Below are 21955 nucleotides of genomic sequence, written 5' to 3'. Positions count from 1 at the left end.
TCAGAAGTGGCATCAGAGACTGGAAGCCAGGGTTCCTAACTGTCAGTCTGGGCCTTTTTTGCACTGCCTCTAATTAAAATTATTTCCTGTAAATTGGGGTTCTCCTAGGAGATGGAATATTTCTTCCTCCTTAAATTTTGATTTGTTTCCCAAGATCCCCTGGAGGTTTTGGAATTTTTATTACGAATTTCAGATATTTCAGTAACTAATCTTCCTTCTGGAAAATATTTGCCACAGCATTTTCTCAGCTGAATTGGAGAAGAGGGTCCTAGTTTTATTTTGTGAGCAGTTTGATCTCTTTCAGTTTTCTAAAACATCCCTTATAGTTGTCAGTGGGGTGTTACTGAGAACATGGAGGCAGAGGAATGGACTGGATAAGGAGAAGGGACAGTGAATAAGAGGAAAGTAAAAGGCACTTGACTTATGGGACAATTCTAGTGTTTTAGGCAAAGGAGAATTTTATGTAAATTTTTGGAAACTGAGAAGACTTTAGGTTTCTTCTCATTAGTCCTAGAGCCCATTTCATTTCTGTCTGCTGGCTTAGGTAGTGGTTCAAGAGACTGAGAGGAGGGGAAAAGGAAGGATAAGAGGGAGAAAGTAGAGGTATCATTGGACAGGTCAAGAAGGGCAAAAACCCATCCAGGGAACCAACTGGCATCCACTATGGATTAGATAAAATGGTGGAAAAATATTTGAAGACTTCAAAGTTGTGTTGTCTGCCATGTGTTTTATAGGGCTCTTCCAGGCAAAGAAGTACAGCATTCTCTCTGTCATTCAGAAATGAATTTTCTAGACCTTTGTTGTCCCTATTTCCTGCCTGCATTTTGTCTTTTCACTGTTCATCAGTATTATCTTCTGAGGGTAGAAGGCATGGTGTGGGTGGTCCACATTGCATGTTCCCTGTTGAACTCCTTGGATGCTTTGATGGAGAGGAGAGCCCCTTCAGTCTGTCTCTGCGAGCTTTGGACTCCATGGTTGCTGCTAATTTTCATTGTGTTGCTAAGTTTTTAAAATAGTTTACATAGGATGAGTCAGAAATCCATGGGCTGAAATGTCAAACATTTCAGTGGAGGTACACAGGGATTTTTAGCTCATGCTGGACGCATGTTGCGTGTATTGTGGATCAAGGCTGAGCCTTGACTTCAGCTGAGCTCATCCATTGACTGATATCCAACATATATTTGGGAAGTCGTCAGTTCTCTGTTGAGGTGGATAATGTTCACCTTAGCCATGGTGCCTTGGGGAATGATAGAAGGAAAGCTGCAGTAGGAGTCAGGGGCAGAGAGAAAGAGGGAGAGGGAGAGGGAGGGAGGGAGGGAGGGAGGGAGGGAGGGAGAGAGAGAGAGAGAGAGAGAGAAAGAGAGAGAGAGAGAGAGAGAGAGAGAGAGAGAGAGAGAGAGAGAGAGAGAGAGAGAGATGGAGGGAGACAGAGAGAGACAGAGACAGAAACAGAAACAGAGAGAGAGACAACAGAGAGACAGAGAGAGAGACAGAGAGAGGTGAGTTAACAGGCAGTTAATTGGGACCATCAGCAAGCCAATTGATATCCCTAATCTGCAGCAACCTCCCTTGTAACATAGGGATAGTAATTCTTCTGGTGCCCACAATTCTGGGTTATTGTGAGATTCAAATGAAATGCAAATGGTGTTTCTCAAATGCTAAATTGTTATATTGATGTCAGACATAATAATGATAATTGTTATTCGTATTAACATCAGTAGTATAATTATGTCAGCATGAAAATGTTGACATGATCTGACAAATATTCCTGGCAGACCTTTTCCTCATATTATTTTAATCCTTAGTTGGTCGTTTTGGTTAAAGTAGTGATCTTTGGCATTGTCACTCTGTAAGTCAGGCCTGAAAGATTAAATTTGTTTGTTTTAGGGCTAGCTTTTTATATACATACATTGAAGTATCAAAATACATTTTAGAGACAGATAAAGTTATACCCATGTTAAAAGCTGTCATGTGTTCTAGTCTTGTATATATTGGCTCCAATGCTTCTAGAATATAAGTATCCAATATAACTTAAGCACAGATTATGTGTGTGTGAGCCTGTTTTTTGGGGGTGTTTGGGTAGGATATGTCCAATCAGTGATTTTGTTGATATAAGCAATTCGCAGTTCAGAAGCACTTTTCACCAATGTAGATTGGCAGCGCCTGTAATTAATAGTGTTAAGAGAGTTGCTTGCAACAGTGAAAGTGATTGACTCATGGCCATACAGCAGTGGTGAATGTTACAGGAAAGGCAAGTCGGATAATGCCTCCAAGACTTCCCTTCTATATACTAGGCCATGCTGCTTCTCACTAAACATAGACATGCAGTCATACCTGTATCTATAGACTTGTTCCTTAAGAATTAGAATTGCTATATAAATACATATAAATATGGATTATGAACTCCCCCTATATCAGTCAATCAAAAAACATTTATTAAGCATCTACTCTGTGTTAGATGATGGGGATACAAACACAAAGAATGAGTTACCTGTTGAAACTCATCCACAATAAAATTCCTCACCTAGATTACTAGGTTGATAATAATAGTAAGAACTAGCTTTTATATAGCATATAAAGTTTGCGCAGTTCCTCACAATAGCCTTGTGAAGTAGATGTTATTATCCTCATGTTACAAATGAGGAAACTGAGGTTGTTGCCCAGGGTTGTACAGCTAGGAAGTATCCAAGATGGGATTCGATTTCAGATTTTCTTGACCCCCAAGTCTAGTGCTCTATAAAGCAGGATACCTCGCTACCTCATAGCAGCTCAGGGTTGCTCTACCTATTCTAGCTCCTAAGGTCTGCAGCTCTCAGATGGCCCCAGTAGAATTAAAACCCCTTGATTTTAGGGGTTGTCCCCCTTTTGTATCTCTGACCCCAGTGCCTAGCACAGTGCCTCAGCTAGAGGAGAAACCTTTAAATGTTTGTTGACTGGGTGGCAATGAGATAATCTCCAATGCCAATTTCAGTACTGACATTTTGTGTTTCTGTGAAACAATCATGGGGTATAAAGTACAAATATCTGAGAGCTAGATGGGGATTCAGAAGATATGAGTTTGAATCTTGCCTCAGATACCAACTGTATGTATGAACCTCAGTTTTCTCATCTGTAAAATGGGGATGACAAAGCACTTATTGCCATTTGTGAGCGTCCAATGCAACATAGGATAAAGCATTTGAAAGTCTCTAAGTGCTAAATGTATATGCCCTGATATTTATTGTCATTGTTATTAGGTGGGAAAAAGAATGAAGTAAGCAGCAGGCGACTGAATACCAGAAGTGAGGGAGTAGGGACAGGGTTCACCATCAGGGAGGAAGAAACAGGCAGAAGAGAAAGAGAGGTTGAGTTAGGGCATGACCAACTTCAGGACTGGTGCCAGCCTGCACAGTTTCCTTTCCTCTACGTTTGGAGAAGTTGTACACTGAGCCATTTGTGTTAGACACTAGGGGGACAGAAAGAGGCCAGAAGAGTTCCTACTCTCAAGGAGTTTATATTCTAATTGGTGAGATGACATATAAATAATTAGGTACATGTAAGGTGTAGAGAGAGCAGGGGAAGGTGATCCCGAAGGGGAAGGCCTTAGCCCCTGGAAAGGCCTTCTTCCCAAGGTGGGATTTTATCCATTGAGGGAAACCAGGAGGTAGAAGTACCAGACCAAAGCGCTCGGGACTCAAAGCAGGATGGACATGTTTTTGTAATATGAGTCTGTGAGTTCTGCCAGATTAGTTTTTTGTGACCTGTAAAGAGCTTTGCTTTTAATAATCTGAATTTGTTACAAAGGAGTTTTAGTCCTAGAGGATTTGTTAACAGACAAACCAGATATCTAAATGAAAAAAGAATGATTCATTTGGTTATTCCTTGGATTATGTGTGGGTTAAGGTGATAAGACCCCTCATTGGGACCAAAGATCTGGAGGGGTCAGTTCAGGGGCTGTCAAACTCAATCTCTCTCATTTTACAATGGGAAAACTGAGACCCAGAAAGGTTAAGTGACTTGCTCACATTCGTTAAGCATCAGGGAAAGGATCTGAATTCAAATCATCTGAATCCAGAGCTTTATCACATTTGGTGACAGATTCTCGTAATAGTCAGGAATTGCCCTTAATCCTTGTACTTACCTGTGTGATTTCCTGAGTAATGAACCAGAGACATTGTTTGGGATAGAAAAAAATCTGCCAAGCGTTTGGATCTGAGTTTGAAAACTGTGTAAACCTTGAGAAGACAAAATCACCAATTATCTCCCAGAGCTGTTTCTCTAGCTTTCAGCGTGTAGTTGAGACATAGTTGATTTGTCTAGGATATAAAAGAATGGCTTTGATTGGGGTGGGAAAAGTATCAAATTAGTCTCCTCAAGCTTCCTTCCCATTTTTGGCTCATTTCCATATGCCAGATTTCCCACAGTGCCCTTTGGGGATCCCTTGGGAATCAAGGACCACCTTGGCTGCTACTTACATTGTGGGCTCCTTGAGGGTAGGGACTGAGTTTTGCCTCTTGTTGTATCCCTAGGGTTTGTTTATTAATCATTGAATAGAAGTCCTTGGCACTTTAGATGAAATGCATCTCCCTTCCCCTACTTCCCCACAATATCTCAAAATGCAAAAGACTTAGAGAGCCTTATGGTTTCCAGCTCCCCTTTTAACTGTGGCTGGTTTGGGATTCTTCCTTGCATATCTTTATCCCAACCCGTATTGTCAATTTGCTGGGGTATTAATTTTGAACACATTAAAGTTTAATGCCTTTGGAACACTGCCCCACCCCCACCCCTGAAATCAGAATTAAGGACACATTCCCTGCTCCCCCCCACCTCACCATGGAGATAGATGAAAGACTTCCTGAATCTTCAATTTAAACTGTAACATTTCAGTTATTCAGTGAAATAACCACTCAATGTGATATCTTACATAGATTTTTTGATCATGTTATCTATACTGTCTATCCCTCCATTCATCTTTCTATCATATTTTATCTATATCTATCCTATTCATCTATCACTCTATCCTATCCATCCAGCTACCTCTCTCTCTCTCTCTTTCTCTCTGTCTCTGTCACTTTGTCTCTCTCTCTCTCTCTGTCTCTGTCTCTGTCTCTGTCTGTCTGTCTGTCTCTCTCTCTCTGCATCCTTTTCTGGAATAGACTTTTTTTGGGACATGTGGATGCATGATCTAGGTCAGAATCAAGTCCCCTTGTTTGACTCCCACAGATGCTTTCCCCAGAAATGCCAAAACTGGCAGATTAGGATAGGAAACATGATACAGTCAGCTGGAAGCATTTCTCTACATCTTTATTGAGGTCTACCTCATTGTGCAAGTGAATAGTGTTGGGAGAGCAATATTCTTCTTCCTCCACTTCCCTGGACCCATCACTGTCCCTTTGTTTACTTTACTCTTTCCTTCAGTGTGCATCACACATGTGCACCAACCTAAACCATCGTATCAACCCTTTTCCCCCTTTTCTCTTTCTCCTTCACCCCATCATGAAAACTGTATCTAATTGAAACACATGGAAACAATCGGCCAGTCCTTTTTACAGCTCTTTGGACAGTTGTTCATGGCTTACTCACTGTCTGTCCTGTTTCCTTTTAATCACCCCCTTTCTCTTTTTTCCTCATGAGAAGTAACCTTGGCCAAGTTTTGGAGGGAAATTGTTTTAGGTGGGGATGTGTATGGTGATTGTGTTACAGATGTGATTCATCTCATCCGAAATATGTTTTCAGTGTCTGTAAGTATAAGGTGAATGCCCCAAGAAAATGATCTGTGGAGGTTGGAAATGATTCATAAGAATTATATTTTAAGAAATTATTTCACACTATTGTGTCCCAATCCAAAGGGATGCCTGGTTATCTAGCTGTGGGTCTCCATATGTTTTGTTCCCAAGGGTTTTACTGAAGAGTTAGCTGTCCTTGGGCCATTTGAAAAGGTGGTCGGACACCTCATGCTTTTACTGAGTGTAAACACTAAGGTCTTTGGGAGTAGCTGTTGCAGCACACCTCAAGTGTGCTCACCATCCCCAGAATACCTCCCTGTTTTTTTGAGGGCATTTTTAAACAAGGAAGCAGCAACTGCTGTCTTTTGGGGAATGACAGTACATAGAATCTGGCTACACGGTCCCAGCTGTTGGCACCTGAGGAAGTTGTAGAAGTGGGCTTTTGTAAGACACAGGGTCATTGGATTTCAGAGTTGGCAGGATGCCTGATAGAATGGAAAGAATGCTGGATTTGGAGTCAGACGCTCTGGTTCCAATCTCAGATTTGATTTGTGTGGCGTTGGCCAACACAGTTCAAGGAAAGTCAACAGCCACTTTATTGAGATATTACTGTCTGACTGTTTCTGTGCTTAGTGCTGAGGATACAAAGAAGGACAAAAACACTGTCCCTGCCCTCAAGGAGTTCACATTCAAATGGAGGAGAGACAATGTGCAACCAACTTGCCCCTACAGATATATATAGGGGAAATGGAAGTCTCAGAGGGAAGGTATGGGGAAGAGGGTGAAATCGGACTGATGACCTCAAAGGTCCCTTCTGACTCTGTAATCCTGCCATTTTTTTAAAACCCCAGTGGCCTTCTGGGCCAAGCTAGAAGCATATTGGAATTTCCAATGGGTGGTTCTCCATCCTTTGCCCCTCTGTTCAGTGAGGGGGAGGGGCACTGCTTCTGGAGGTGGCCCATATTGTCAAGAAGCTTCTCTACCTTCAGAAGCCAAGCAGAGCAACTGACAGCTTCTCACAGACCATCTTGTGCCTTGAGAGTCTTCCCAGGTTAAACCTCTGGGCCCATTTCTTTAAATGATCTTCACATGGCCTGGTCTTGGGGCCTTTCCCCCATCCTGGTTGTTCTTCTTTGTGTGTTTTCCAGCTTATCAATGTCCTTCAGCATCAGCTCTTTGAGAGTAGAGATTGTTTATATATGTACCCGCAGTGACTGGCACAGTGCCTGGCACATAGTATGCACTTACTAAATGATTATGGATTGATTCCTAAAATGTAGTATCAGAACTGAATATAGTAGGAGTTTCACAGTTGCTAGAGGGGATCTGAGGGTTTGTCGAATCTAATGCCTTCATTTTGTATATGAGGAAACTGAGGCCAAGTGATTTTCCTGGGGTCATACAGATAGGATTCCAACTTAGGCCTTTTCCACTCTGGTTTCTGTGTGCCTCAGTTTCCTCTACTATAAAATAGGGATAATAATAGAACCACTTCACAGATTTCTGCGAGTATGCTTGGCACATAGCACTTACTGCATACTTTTATTGGCCTAGCATATTGGAAAAATTCAGCAGTGGCCACTGTAAATTAAGTTGAAGGGTCCAGGATTTCAGCGGGAATATTGACACTAACTCTGGAGTATAATAACATTGAAAGAATCTGGATGATTGGCACACTAATCCTTGCTATGACCTTCCTAGTCTTGAAAGAGTGATGGCTAAGGAATGAGGCATCCAGAGACCTTGCACAACTACTTTTCCAACGGGAAGTGGGAGTCATCATTTTGTGGAGTGGCTTGGGTGGCCAAGGGCCTGGAGGTAAAAGCTTCCATGAAGTCTCTTCTAAGCCCATCAATCTGTGGCAATTCATATGATCTGGCTGTCGCAGTAATTAAACCAGTTATTTGATAGTTGAGTTTCTGAGGGGAGTGTTAGGCATGTGGGAATGTGTGGTTGTTAGCACATGACACTTCGCTGAAGATGCTGGATAGGAGGGATACCAAAACAAAGATGGAATCCCTGGTTTGGAAAGGGCCTTAGTCCATTCCATCAACATTGGAATCTCTTCCACAGCCATCCAGCTTCTAGGCAAATATTTCTAGTAATGGGTAGTTCATTATTGCATGAGATATTATAGTACCATTCAACGTTAGAGTTGGAGAGGATTGTCTAGTCCAGGGATGGAGAACCTGCAGCCTTGAGGCTACATGTGGCCCTCTAGGTCCTCAAGTATGATCTGACTGAATCAAACTTCACGGAACAAATCCCCTTAATAAAAAATTTGTACTATAAAACTTGGTCTCAGTCAAAAGGCTGCACCCAAAGACCTAGAAGGCCACATGTGGCCTCAAGACTGCAGGTTCCCTACCCTGAGTCTAGTTCCTCTCAGATCTAAAAAGTAATTCCCTCTATACAATCTTGGAACAGCTCATACCCAGTCTCAAATAATCCTATTGAGGTGAAACCTACCACAGTTAGGTCTTGATGAATGTGAATAAAGAAACCTGTGAAGTAGTTGTAATATCCTAATTTACACTGCATGTTTCCATTGGGCTGGAAGCAGTTAACGTATTCTACATAATCATGACTTTGAATAGTGCAAATTTGAATACATGTATACCTCCTGAGGAGGCCCATGCCTCCTTGGGGACAGTTTTAATTCTTAGCAAGTTTTCTGTGACATCAAGCCTGTATTTTCCTTTTTGCAGCTTCTCCCCAATTATTACATATTCCTATCTCCGGAGCAAAAGATAATAATAAGTCTAATCCCTCTTCTATCCATTCGACAGATCTTTAAGGCTGCTGTAATCTCCCTCCCCTACTTAGGCAATTTTCTCTTCTCTAGGCTAAACATGAATGGTTCCTTTAATTGAACCTCATGTGGCATGTGACCTTCATGGAGAGGTCCTTCACCAACCAGTTTGCTTTCCTTTAGATGCTTTCTAGCTTATCAATGACCTTTTAAAAATGTGTTGCCCAGTCTGTGCAGAATAATTCAGATGTGGTCTGCCCAGGACAGAAGCGATCATCAACTGAGTCCTGGATCCTGTGCCTAGATTAAGGGAGCCCAAGATCACATGAGTTTCTTGGCTGTCATAGCAATCAATGGAAAATAGCCCCTTCCATTGTTGAAGGGCCCTATCTCTACGTGTGTGTGTGTGTGTGTGTGTGTGTGTGTGTGTGTGTTTATGTGTATGTGTGTGTGTGATCAAATGCCAAAAGTGTCTCCCTGTGACTTCCACCTGGTCTTGGCTTTGTCTTCTGGATCAACATAGAATAAATTCTAAGAATACTAGGTTATACTGCTCACTAGATCTCTGTGTATTTGTATATAGGTATGTTTGTGAATATATGCACTTTTAATGTATCATATATAACCTCTGAGCCCAAATTTCTTCATCTAGTGAATTACAACTCTTTCATTTGGTTTCTACAAATATTAACATTCATTTCTGTGCAGATAGAGCTGCAAATATTAAAACTGATACAGTTCCTGATTTCTTGGAGTTTATAATTTATATATAAAACATTAAATATAGTACAAGCTAGAGATACAGAAGTGATACCAAGAGCTTTGAAAATATATGTATTTTGTATGTACTTATGTAAGGTTAGAGTTCTACCCCCTTCCCCCAAAATTGATATAGTCATTGAAGATACAGCTACCTTCATTCAGTGAAACAAACAATTATGAGTATAAACAGGTGTGAAAAATTTCTTAATTTGATAGGATTTTGTTGCTTTGACCATTGAGTAAAGGCAGGTGAAGCCACCCAGGATTCAGTGATATGACTGACTGAAAGAATAAGATCCTCCTCTAGACCCATGTATGTATCACGTTAATAGTCTAAAAGTAAGTTGGGTCAAGTGGCAAATCAGTTGGTGGTGGAAGATCATCAGTTTGGGCCAACCCTGTGAGAAGAAATAATTCTTGGAGATAAGGAAACAAACATTTATTAAATATTCATTTGTGCCAGGAACTATGCTAAACACTTTACAAATATTATGTCATTTGATCCTTGCAACAACCCTGGGAGGTAGGTGATGTTAGTATTCCTATTTTACAGTTGAGGAAACTGAGGCAGACAGCGGCTACTCAGGGTCATACAGCTGGTAAGTGTCTGAGGCCAGGTTTGCCCTCAGGTCTTCCTGACTCTAGGCCCAGTGCTTTATATACTTTAGGCTCTAAGGCAGCTAAAGACTTTTTTCTATCTCCCGCCTCCCTTCACTGCCCCCCCCCCCCACCCCCATACACATTGATTGACCTTGTCTTTAGATCAATAGCTGACAGTGTTTCCAGTTGGGATTAAAGAGACTGTACCAGCAGGAAACAACACATCCATCTGGAATATAGGACAGGAACCCTTGGCAGAGGGAAGTACTGTCTATGGACTCTTCAAAGGAATGAACCCTCCTAGCTCAGCAGAGAGCTAGAGCTAATGGGGCTTTCATGAGGACTCTGTGTGGAGAGAAAAGGATGTATAGTAAGCAAGAGTAATGGATGACCCTTTACCACATGAGCTTTCTGAATATGTGCCTCTCTACTTTTGTACTTTAAAAATGTGGTCGTTCTTTCAACATACCCTGTGTGCTTTTTCGTAGAAGATTATGTCCCCAAATTTTGGGGGATTGTTTTTGTAACCATTGTTCTTGCTATACAGTCTTACTAAATACCTTTACTAAAAAGCTAAATGTCTGTCTGATTATTAATGGAAAGACATCGATGGGGGTTCTTGAGTGTCAGTACTCACAATCCAGCCCCTCAGAGTTACCCAAAGAATCTAGAGAATAAAAGGCAGCTGCCCTCTGGGAATCTGACTTGCTAATGTGAGTGGGAATTATGGGGTGTTACATCCTGGTGGTGCCACATTTCCATGTGTACATCTTTTTTCTTGAGACAGAATGAAAAGCTACTGGGGCACAGAAGAAATGAAAAAGCATTTATTAAGTGCTGACTTTGTGCTAGGGACTGTGCTAAGCACTTTATAGAGATATCATTTGATCCTCACAACCACATAAGGAGATAGGCTCTATTATTATCCCTATTTTATGGTAGAGGAAACTGAGGTGCACAGAGGTTGGCCAGGGTTACCCAGCTAGGAAGTATATGAGGCTGGATTTGAACTCATCTTCCTGACTGTGTCTACTGAGCCACCTGGTTGTCCTTAGACGGAAGGGGCTGTTTCATTTTGGCTTTAGATACTGTCCTCTGCCAGGATACTTTAACATAACAGGCATTTGAATGCTTGTTGATTTATTTATTATATTTCAGGGTACCCAAGACAAAGTGGTCAAGGTAAAATACATTGGAAGGATTGGGCAGAGGATCTGTTAGGTTGGTATTTCAGTTGTTTCTACGATCTTCCAGCATGTGGCATGCACTTTCCATGATTTTAAACCTTTCTCTCTTATAAGAGGGAATCGAATTGTGGTTTTATAGAAATCACTTCTATCTCTAGTTATTTATAAGATTTTAATATCCACTCTCAGTTCTTTATATTGGAAAGTTATCCAATATAGAAATGGAAAGAGTTTAGGTGACCTTTACTCACAGGGTCAGAATTCATTGGAGAACCCCACTGGTGTCAGATCTGTTGTCATTTAGTTTTATCATTTGCCAGCACAGGGGCTTTCCGTTCCATCCAACCAAACCCAGACAGACTTTCCAGGTTTTCTGTTCCCATTTTGGTTACTTCTGGACAGTGGGAGAAAACCTATGTAAGGAATGTCCTCTTTGGGATCATCGAGGTCACTGTGACTGGAATTCAGTCTGTCAGCTAGCATTTAGCCAGACTATGTTTTACCTTTCCTTGTCTCCCCAGTGCTTGGCACAATGACTGGCACATAGTAGGCACCTGATAAATGGTTGTTCAGTGATTGGCTCCACAACTTGACAGTGTCATTCCTACAATGTGATTCTGAAGCTGAAGCTTCAATACTTTGGCTATGTAATGAGAAGATGGTGTCAGGAAAGATTGAAGGTAAAAGGGGGAGGGGATGGCAGAGGACGAGACGGACAGAAGATGTCATGGTAACAACAGACATGAACTTGGACAGCCTTTGGGAGAGGGTGGAGCACAGAAGGGCTTGGAATTTATGTGCAGCCATATTAAGCTGTGTCTTAGATTGGCCCCATCGTTATGGTCCAGTGGGTTTGTGACTCGCTGTGTGAGAAATTGGTCACAGGTGTGGATGCTTGAAATTACCTGCTGTACTTTGTCAAAATGCTGATTGGGGAGTTGTGTGTGTGTGTAGGCTGAGAAAGAATTAGCACATGGTCAGGAGTAATAATAGTGAACATCTATATTGGGCCTACAACATGTCAGGAAGTGTGCTAAGCGCTTTACAAATATTATCTCATTTGATCTTTATGACAACCCAGAGAGGAAGGTTCTATTATGATCCCAATTTTATAGATAAAAAAACTAAGGCAAATAAGCTAAACAGCTTGCCCAGGGTCACATCGAAAGTAAGTGTCTGAAGCTGTATTCAACTCAGGTCTTCCTAAGTCCAGTCCTAGTCCTCTGTCCATGGGCCACCTAATTCCCTGTCATGAAACTGTCTAAGCAGAGGCTGAATGACAAGACTTCCCCTCTCCCTCCCTTTCCCTCTTTCCCTTCTCTTCCTGCCTTGAAGATTTTCCTGACTGTACCCTTGCCTGCCCCTGTCACCTAGGGCTGGTAGCAGATGACCTGAATCCATGGGTCAGAACTCTATCAGCTTTCACTGGGGCTAGAGATTTCCATGGACATGAAAATGAGAAGACTTGACTTCCTCTTACTCCTTGACTATGATTTTACCCCGTGGGGTCAGGAAGCCCTGGCATGGGCTGGCTGTGTCTGTGGAGTCCATCAGCTTGCCTACTCTCTGACTTACAGAGGGGAGGATGACCTGCATCAACAGAGGGACCTTGTACATGTGGCACTTTCTCATGCTGATGACACCAAGTCTGGGCCCTTCACAAAAAAACAACCCCAGAACATTTTGGGGAAAGTCCCAGACCTCTCTGCCTCCCTTTTCTTTTAGCTTCTTTTTGTGGGAATACTGTGAAATTGGATGAAGAAGTCTAGACTGGTGGAGATTTTAAAAATTAATTAAAGGTAGAAGCATTGAATTTTAGATTAATAGCTGGCAGGGACCTTGCAGGTTGTTAAGACCAACATGTCCATTTTACAAGATGGGAGGCTACTTATCTAGAGCTACGCAATTAGTAGTGGCAAGCTGAGACTGAAACCCAGGTCATCTGCCCTCCAATTCCATGTTCAACACTATAGAATCCTCTAATTTTATACTTTGAAGGGGTCTCAGGGCCATCTAGTCTAATACTGCTATTTTTACGGATGAGGAAAACGAGGTACAGAGAGGTTATATTGCTTATTGGGGTGACTCAGCAGGTTTTTTTGGCAGTTGGGCCTAGAACCCACAGCTCTTGGTTTTTTCACTTCCATAATCTGACTATTGTTCAGAAAAGGTAAACATTTTCTCTTAAATCAGCAATGTCAAGAGACCTTCTTGGGTGGCCTGGATTATTGTGGGAGTCTACATCCTGTCCCGTGTGGTTAATTTGGTGTTGTTCTAAGGCTGAGTGATTTGGGGAACTGTTTAGCTACTTTGAGGTGAACCCCTTAGCTACTTTGAGGTGAACCCCTGAAGGGTAGAGACAGAAGAGAAACATCCAAAAAATGACAGGGGGGGATGTTCTTATTCCTAGATGAGAGAGAGAGAGACAGACAGACAGACAGAGAGAAAGAGAAAGACACAGAGAGAGGCAGAGAGAGAGAAGGAGAGGGAGGGAGAGATATGAAGAGAGAGAGAGAAAGAGAAAGAAATACAGAGAGACAGAGAGGGAAGGAGAGACAAAGAGAGAGAAGAGGGAGACAGAGAAGGAGAGAGAGAGAGAGAGAGAGAGAGAGAGAGAGAGAGAGAGAGAGAGAGAGAGAGAGAGAGAGAGAGAGAGAGAGAGAGAAAGAGATGGAGAAAGAATCGTTCCATTGTTTCTGAAACAGCCAGGTTTGTAGAAGTCATTAGCGCTTGATTTCTACGTCAACAACAACATTCCTAATACTTTTATTCAACCACAAAAACAGTTATTTTATATATTAGTGCAGAACATTAAGTATGAAAGGAGATTAGGCTAATTAATGACTTGTCCCAGGACCATTTCTGTCTGAACAAACCCCACAGAGAAAGTGAGATTGAAAAAATAATAACTAGAATTGATGTTTAATTTAGCACTTTTAAATCTTGCAAAGTACTTTACAGACAGAATTTGATTTGAGTCTCATAATGACCCCGTGAGGTGGATACTGCATCTTTTATTATCTCCATTTTACAAAGGAAAAAACTGAGTCTCAGAAAAGGGGTGTGACTTAAGGTAAAGTCAACTAAGTGTCAGAGATGAGATTTGAACCCAAGTCTTCCTGACTCCAGTTCTGACAGTCTTCCCTGTGCCCTGCTGCTTCTCAGGCATAGATATGATATGTAAATGTTGATATAGAAGTATTCTGGAGGACAGAAACCTGTCTTGATTCTTTTTGCATATAACAAACAATCAAAACCAAAATCCCCCTCGTGGGTTTCCCCCTTGTGATGTGCTCTGTGTTTCCCTGCTTTCCAGACAGTCCAGACTTTCCTTCCCATCCTTTGCATTCCCCATTCTGTGGAGGATTTGTCAGCGCACCTGTTTAGTTCTGAGCATTGTTGTAGCTGCTAACTTTAGAGGTTTCTGAGCCAGGCTTCTCTTGCCTTAGTGTCGACATGAGTTTATGCTCTGTCTCATAGAAGATGAATGACATGAAGCTTGATCCTTTAGGAGGCATCAGACCCCCAGATTCTCAGTCCTTTTAAAGTCAGGCAGTTTTCTTTGAGATCTTCAGTTTTTTTGTGGTCATAGGATTTGAAAGCTCAGGAAATGGAGGAAGCCAGGCTTGGAGTCAGAGAACTGTGTAACTGATTGTAGCTATGTGACTGTGGGTAGTCCGCTTAATTTTTCTGAGCCTCATCTGTAAAATGAGTATAATTATATTTTCTTTACTCATCTCACTGGGATGTTCAATTAGTCAATCTATAGTCATTTATTAAGTAATGGCTATTTGCCAGGTGAAAGACAGTGTTACGTAGTGGATAGAGAATTGGCCCTGGGTTCAAATACTGCTTCTGGACTGTATGACCCTAAAATTGTAGGTTGTAAATCAGTCGTCCAGTCACTAGTCACCAGTCAGTGAGCACTTATTATGTTTATTATATTATATTGGCACTTATGATGTGCCAAGCTAAGCACTGTGGAACAAGCAAAACAAAGTCCTAATCTTGGGGAGTTTGCATTGTAGGGGGAAAGACAAACATAAAATGAATCTAAAAGGCATGGAGGGGTGAGGGGAAGAGAAGCCCTTTTGAGGCATGGAGGAGAAAGAAGACTGGAGACTGAGGAGTGAATCCTGGAGAGGAGTGAAGGAGTGGACGTTGCAGGCCTGGCTGGAGCAGATGCCCAGTTAGAGGTGGTGGAGTGATCTTCATGTGTGAGATGGCTGCTGGGAGATTGTAGAGAAAGTGGGTGGGGGAGCCCAGAGTGGATTGGGGAATGAACACTCATCTGGGAGTTCCCCACAACAATAGTATCTTGGGTCTATGCTAGGCACTGGGGTAGGTTCTGGGTTTTTAAAAATATTTTCTAGATATTCAAACATTATAAAACTGTCTTTACTGCTATGTTAGGTGACAAAGTAAGTACCAAGACTGAATTTGCCCAGTGTTTTTCAAAATCCAGCCAATTGGTATCTTCCCTTGCCATTGTCTCTGATGCCTTTTTTTTTTGTGTGACTTCTCTTCTTTGTGTGTGTGTGTGTGTGTGTGTGTGTGTGTGTATGTTTGTGTTAAGTTCTCAGGCTATGGTGCAGATTTTTGGGTAGGCTGCAGAGACCATCTGTTTTCATTGAGTCTGGAAAAACAATGCATAGCGTCTTTTAGAAGTTCAATGCCTCCCATTCCTCTACATTTTGCGGTTTTGTCCAAATAGTCCAGGAGACTATTTGGACTAGTCCAGGAGCTTTTCCCCTCCACCCTTAGCAGGTACTACTTTTCATATTTTTCAGATGTTTCTTCAGCTTGCCATTTCATTTTCCTCATTTTCTGCCTCATAAGGGTAAAAAGTAATGGTAGAGAGTAGGGGCTTGGGGCCAGGAATGAAACCCACTGCAAGAAAAACATCACACCCTTTCTTCTCCTTCTCCTCTCCTATTTGAGGTCAACTTCATCCATGTTGGTGATAACAGACCCTGCATCCATTTCCCTGGGTCTCCATATTGACTTTGGAATTACTGGGAAGCCCTGATCCCTAGTGAATAAGAAAACCTTTACAAACTTTACTGGCTCACAGTTATTTTCTTTAAGATCTGGGCTTCTTCCAGTATTATTTTTCCTTGGCATTAGGCAGGACACTCATTGGGATTCATGGGTAAGTCAGTAGGAGGTGCTATTTGAGAAGCTTTGTGGCATGTCCCCCACTCTGGTAGGTTTTGGAATAAGTTTTTCTTGGCTTTTGTCTATTAAAAAAAAACGTTGGCAGGACCTGAGCACCCAAACTGGGGAAACCTGAGTTCTCTGCACTTGATTTTATACATGGGCGTGTGTTTCCTCCCATGTAATTAATCTTCTTTCCTGTTCTTCTTTAGGAAGGGAATGTAAGGGAGCTGACCTCCATGATAGCTGTCTACAAGTTCTCAAAGGGCTGTCAGCAGGAAGAAGGATTAGACTTTTTCTCTTTGACCACCAAAGGGAGAACCAAGAGCTATCAATCAGTTAATGGGTTGAAATTGTGGAAGGCAGATTTAGGTTTGAAATAATGAAAACACTTCAATTTACCTTTATTCAGTAAGCATTTATTGAGTACCTACTATGTGCAAGGCACTGTTTTGGCCACTGGGGATATGAAAGTATTCAAAGAAATGTTGTGCTCCTTGATTTGGGAGTGATGATGTCTGCAGCCTCTCTATACCTTCATGTCTGGTTCAGCTCTTCCCATGTCCTCACGTTTGAGCCCAGACAGGGATCCACCCATTGTGCTGGAGATGGGTGTCCATTTCTCCTGCCATTTTGAAGGGATGAGGGCTCCTTCTTGAAGTCCTGCCAGCAGACCAGTCCATATTATGAGACATTTCCCTGATGAGAGTTCTTATTCCTTTTCTTCAAAGTTTCTGCTTTTTTGCTCACCCCCCCCATGCCCCTCTCTAACTGTCCCCATTTGATGCTAATTTTTAATTCTTTGGAGGTGGCAGCTACCATCCTGGACACCTGTGGAATGTTGGGCATTGAAGAGGTGGTCCTCTACTTTCAGGGAAAGTTTGGGGCCAGTAAAGGAGCTTGGCAGCTTCCTGAACGCAGTCTGTCTACTCTTTTCCTCTTTGCTCAACTCTGGACCCAGCTTATTGTGCCCCAAACCACTTGTCCCAGATGTGAATACTGAGAGGCAATCTCTGTGGGTGTTTGTTCAAATGTGTGCTGTAATATTGGAAGACAGAGACAAAAGCAGTGTTTGCTATTGAGGGGTTCTAATGGGGGGTGGGTGGGAATCATGTGTGTGAATAAGATTATACAAATGCATCAGAGTAAATGCAGAGTAATTTGGGAGGGGATTAGGGGCGTCTTCCAAAGAATGAGACACATCTCGGAGGGGAATGTGACATCTTAGAAGTTAGTTGGGTCCCCCCATCTTGGTAGTCTTTGGGTGATTGCTGGATGTCCACTTTTCAATTGTTCAGCAGGAGGACATGGCGGAAAAGATGCATGGCGCCTCCAGATAGAAAGATATTGGACTTGAGATGGAGAATGAGACATGGCCAATGTGGGAATTTCATATTTTTACAAGGTTTTTGTTTATCTTCTTTCTTTCCAAAGGGAGATTTGTCCAGGTACTAGTTTGTCTGTGGGATTGCTAAGGTCCATTCCATCTCTGAAATTCTGTAATTCTGTGAATGCCGGATTAGGGTGGAGTCTATCTAGAAGTCCTATGAACTCAACTCATGGAGGTATCAGAAGGGTTGCATGAGGACTAAAATGACCTACCTGACATGCCAAGATGGGATGCTTTTTAGAGTCCTTGGAAAAGATTCAATTTTACGAGATTTACCTTTGAGGTTTCATGAGAAAGACCTTTCCTTCTGTGCGAGGGATCAAGAGGGCAGCCCCTTACCTCCATCCTGGAGTTCACAGGTGAACTTTTGTCTTGTCTTTCCTGGAACTTGATCTTCATACAACTTTAAAAAATTCATTTTATTTTTATTCAGAACTTAATGAACACCAAATAAAATGAACCTTTCATACACATTGCAGAACAGAAGTCAAAGATTGTATGTGCCATTGGGAATCTTCATTAAAGAGAACTTGGTTTTCACAATGCCTAGTATATAGCGGTCCCTTAATAAATATTCGTTGACTGGCTGGTTTTCTTTTTAAGTATATAACAAAATCAATATGTAAGTTTCAAGGCTGCCCCTTTGGATGTTTGCCCCCTCCCCCTCTCCCTTTCCCCCTCTCTACCCCCACCTCTTTTATGAGGGGAAATCCTATTCTAACTTCTCTCCCATGCACTTTCCCTTTGGGAAGAAAGAAGATAAACAAAAACCTTGTAAGAAATATGAAATTTCCACATTGGCCATGTCTCATTCTCTATCTCGAGTCCAATATCTCTTTGTCTGGAGGCCCCCATGTGTCTTTTCTGCCATGTCCTCACCATGCCCCTGCCCTCTGGCTGGCATCCATCTCCCCACCCCCTTTCTAATTCTCTTATGTGTTGTCTCCCCCATTTGAATGAAAGCTCTTTGAGGATAAGCTGCTTTGCTCACTTGTATTTGTATTTCCAGCACTTAGCACAGTGACAGGAATATAGTTAGTGCTTAATAAGTGCTTTATATATCTGTCTGAAGAAAGGAACAGCAGTCTGGGCAGCTGACCGCAGTCAGGTGTGTCACAATCAAGTTCTTAACCTTGGACAGGAAGGTCCACTGCTCATCTCCAAAAATGGCATTTCCTCTGCCCAACTGCCAGTATCCTTGTCCATGCGTGGATGTACCGATGGCATGACCTAAGTCATGCCTCATCTATATTCCTTTTCACTGGCTGGATTCAATTCAGGTCAATACAATTCAGTTTGACAAACAGAAGGGTGGACATGGAGTCAGGAACACCTGAATTCAAATTCTGCCTCAATCACTGGGCAAATCGTAATCTCTCTGTACCTCATTTTCCTCAAATAGAAGATTGGACTGGCCTGTAAGATTTTTCCCATCTCGGAATCCTGCATTTCTAAGGTCTGGTTTTAAATCTTGCCTTATACACTTACTAGTTATGTTACTGTGGGAAAGGAACTTAGAAAATCTGGGCCTCAGTTTTCCTCATCTGTAAAATGGACCTTCTCTAGCTTCCCTTTTAGCCTATAGTCTATGACCTAAGTTTTCAAGGAACTCCAAAAGCAGCATTGTTCCTTGTCTGGACACAGGAATGACTCAGATATTAGATACTCTCCCCATTACTTGAAAAGGAAAATGGCTTTGCGGGAGACTCCAGAATGTAGTGGAGGTTTTCAGATGAGTAGAAACCACTGCTGCTCAGGGTTCAGTGGGAACCAGCTTGATGAAAATCATAAGAGTTTGAGGTTTGGAATTTGAGGACTTGTGTTCAAATCTTACCTCTTTTTCTTAGGAGCTATATGGTGTTGGAGAAGTTGCTGGACCTCCCTGACCCTCACTTTCTTCATCTGCAAAATGAAGGAGTTAGTCTAGATGGTTCTATGATCATATGATCAATTCCATTAAGTGCCTGCATTGTGCCTGTGCTAGGTTATGACAATAGATAGAATCAAAACTGTCCTGCCCTCGAGGAGTTGGGGGGAGAAGATATAAGCATTTTTATAGTGCCTACTATGTGCCAAGCGCTTTACACATATTATTCATTACATCTCACAACAACCCTGAGTGGGAGGTGCTATTATGATCCTCATTTTACAGTTGAGGAGATGGGAGAAAAACAGAGGTTAAGTGACTCATCCAGGATCATACAGCTACTGAGTGACTGAGGGCAGATTTGAACTCAGGTCTTCCTGACACAGGGCCTAGAGTTCTGTGCATTCTGGCACCACTTAACTGCTTCAGAAAAAAGTAGGTTTTAGTTCTTCTCAGAAAACCCAGCTTAGGGATGATAGGCAGTAGGTCACTTACCTGCCCTGAGCCTCAGTTTCCACATCTGCACAATGAAGGGATTATGCTCAATGATTTCTAATACCTCTTCTAATTCTGACATTACAAGGCGGGTGATGTGAGGTGCTGTGATGTATACTCTGTTGATGTATATGTTGGGAGTGCCTTCTGTTGGGAAAAACACGCTGGTTGGACTAAATGGCCTCCCAGCTCTAGGTCTGAGAACAGGGCTCTTGTGCTGCCTGGCTAGGTGACAGTAATTGAATTGTTTCCCATCCCTGAGTCTCAGTTTCCTCATCTTCACAATAATGATCTCTCGAGTCCCTTCCAACTATGATATTCTATAATGTGTGATTTAATCTCCCCTCCTCTCTCGCCCTTTTATTAATCAAGGATCAGATTCTAAATCACCCTTTGTCAAATGGTGGCCTAATGTCTGGGCAACATTATCCTTCTAAATGTGCTGTGATTCATTTTCTGGAAAGAAGCAAAGTATTTTCGATTCCAATTTACTGTAAAACAGGACTTAGCATCTTAGCTCCATAGTGGCTTCTTTAGACCTTGAAGATACTTGGATGGTCCAGCTTTCCTTTTCCCTACTCCCCCTTGTGAACATCTTGCACAAAGAACCCAAGGCCCTCATCTACAATAACAACTTGGTTATTGCATTTTACTGTAGTTGAAAACCTGCCTAACGTCTTTAAAGACCCAAAGGAAAGTTAATCAAGACGTGCTGGTTGGGTGTGTGTGCTGCCCTTCCCGTCTTCCTTCTGGCCAACAACTTTCCCAGGGTGAGTTAACTTTTCATTGGGAATTGAAATGAATTTTTCCACTGTTATGGAGCCTTGGCATGGAGGCATTTGTGAAGAGATGAAGTATTCCCTTTTCTTGGACTGTCAAGCATTTGCTCAAGAACTGTTTTCGTCTGGATCCTACTTGTAATTTGCTACAAAGATATTGGTGACTAACAAATTGATAGCACTGGTATTTCGTAGAAGTTAAAAGGAATATCTTGTTAAAAAAAAGCAAAAAATAAACTCTAAAGAATTTGAGTGGGAGAAGGGTCATAGGATCAGAGAACGAGAGCTGGGAAGTTCAGAGACCATTGAATTCCCTTCTCATTTTATTTCATTTTATTTTACATGAAACAGGATCTCTGTCATGTCAAGCTTAGTTGTGTATGTGTGTACACATGTATATATCTATACACACACTTGATATACATGTCTGTCTGTCTGTCTCTCTGTATATCCACTTCATTCAACAAGGGACTTTTAAAACTGTCTTGCTTGATTGTGATTCTTTCTGGCCTCCCTTCTGTTCTCTTCTGTGCCTTAAGGGAAAAAAGACCCTAATGACCTTCTTTGTTCTGTTTACCTTATTCCTCCATCCCTCAAAATTGAAAATAAGAAAGAAAAATAAAACTTAAAAAACCCCCCAAATATACATAGTCAAAACAAATTCCCACATTAGCCATGCCCAAAGATGTAGGTTTCACTCTTCATTTTTGAGTATGTCACCCCTCTGTCAGGAGGTAAATTGCATCTTCATCCTCTTTTCTTTGGAATTATTGTTGGAGAAGGTATGGATGTGAGCTTCTAACTCTTTCAAATTTGTTTGTCTTTACAATGTTGTTATTGTACAAATTGGTCTTTTCGTTCTACTCACTTCACTCTGAATCATTTCATGCAAGTCTTTTCAGGTTTTTCTGCAACTACCCCTTTCACCATTTCTTATGCTGCGATAGTAGTCCATTACATTAATATACCATACTTTGTGCAACTACTCGCTAATTGATGGCCACTTTCTTAGTTTCCAGTTTTTTGCCAATACAAAAAAAAGCTGCTTATAAATTGTGTTGTACATATGGGAACATATAGGTTTCATTCTTCTTTGATCTCTTTAGGGTACGCGTCTAGTTCTGCTATCTCTTGCCATTAAGCACAGCTTAATGAAATTTGGGGCATAGCTCCAAATTGTTTTCCTTAAGAGTTAGACCTATTTATAGTTCTACTGTCAGTGTATTAATGTGCCTGTTTTCCTGCAGTCTTGCCAACATCT

At 41.8% G+C, this 21955-nt stretch overlaps 1 protein-coding gene across 2 annotated transcripts in view; it reads left to right on the top strand.

Annotated features, from left to right (window-relative positions):
• BICC1 (BicC family RNA binding protein 1) overlaps positions 1 to 21955 on the top strand; it is a 277456-nt gene that overhangs the window by 77948 nt on the left and 177553 nt on the right. The gene's annotated exons all lie outside the window — the stretch shown is intronic.

The sequence above is a fragment of the Notamacropus eugenii genome, chromosome 1, assembly GCF_028372415.1.
Source record: "Notamacropus eugenii isolate mMacEug1 chromosome 1, mMacEug1.pri_v2, whole genome shotgun sequence".
Lineage (NCBI taxonomy): Eukaryota > Metazoa > Chordata > Mammalia > Diprotodontia > Macropodidae > Notamacropus > Notamacropus eugenii.
Note: the sequence above shows the minus strand (reverse complement) of the source record. Positions and strands in the feature narration are given on the sequence as shown.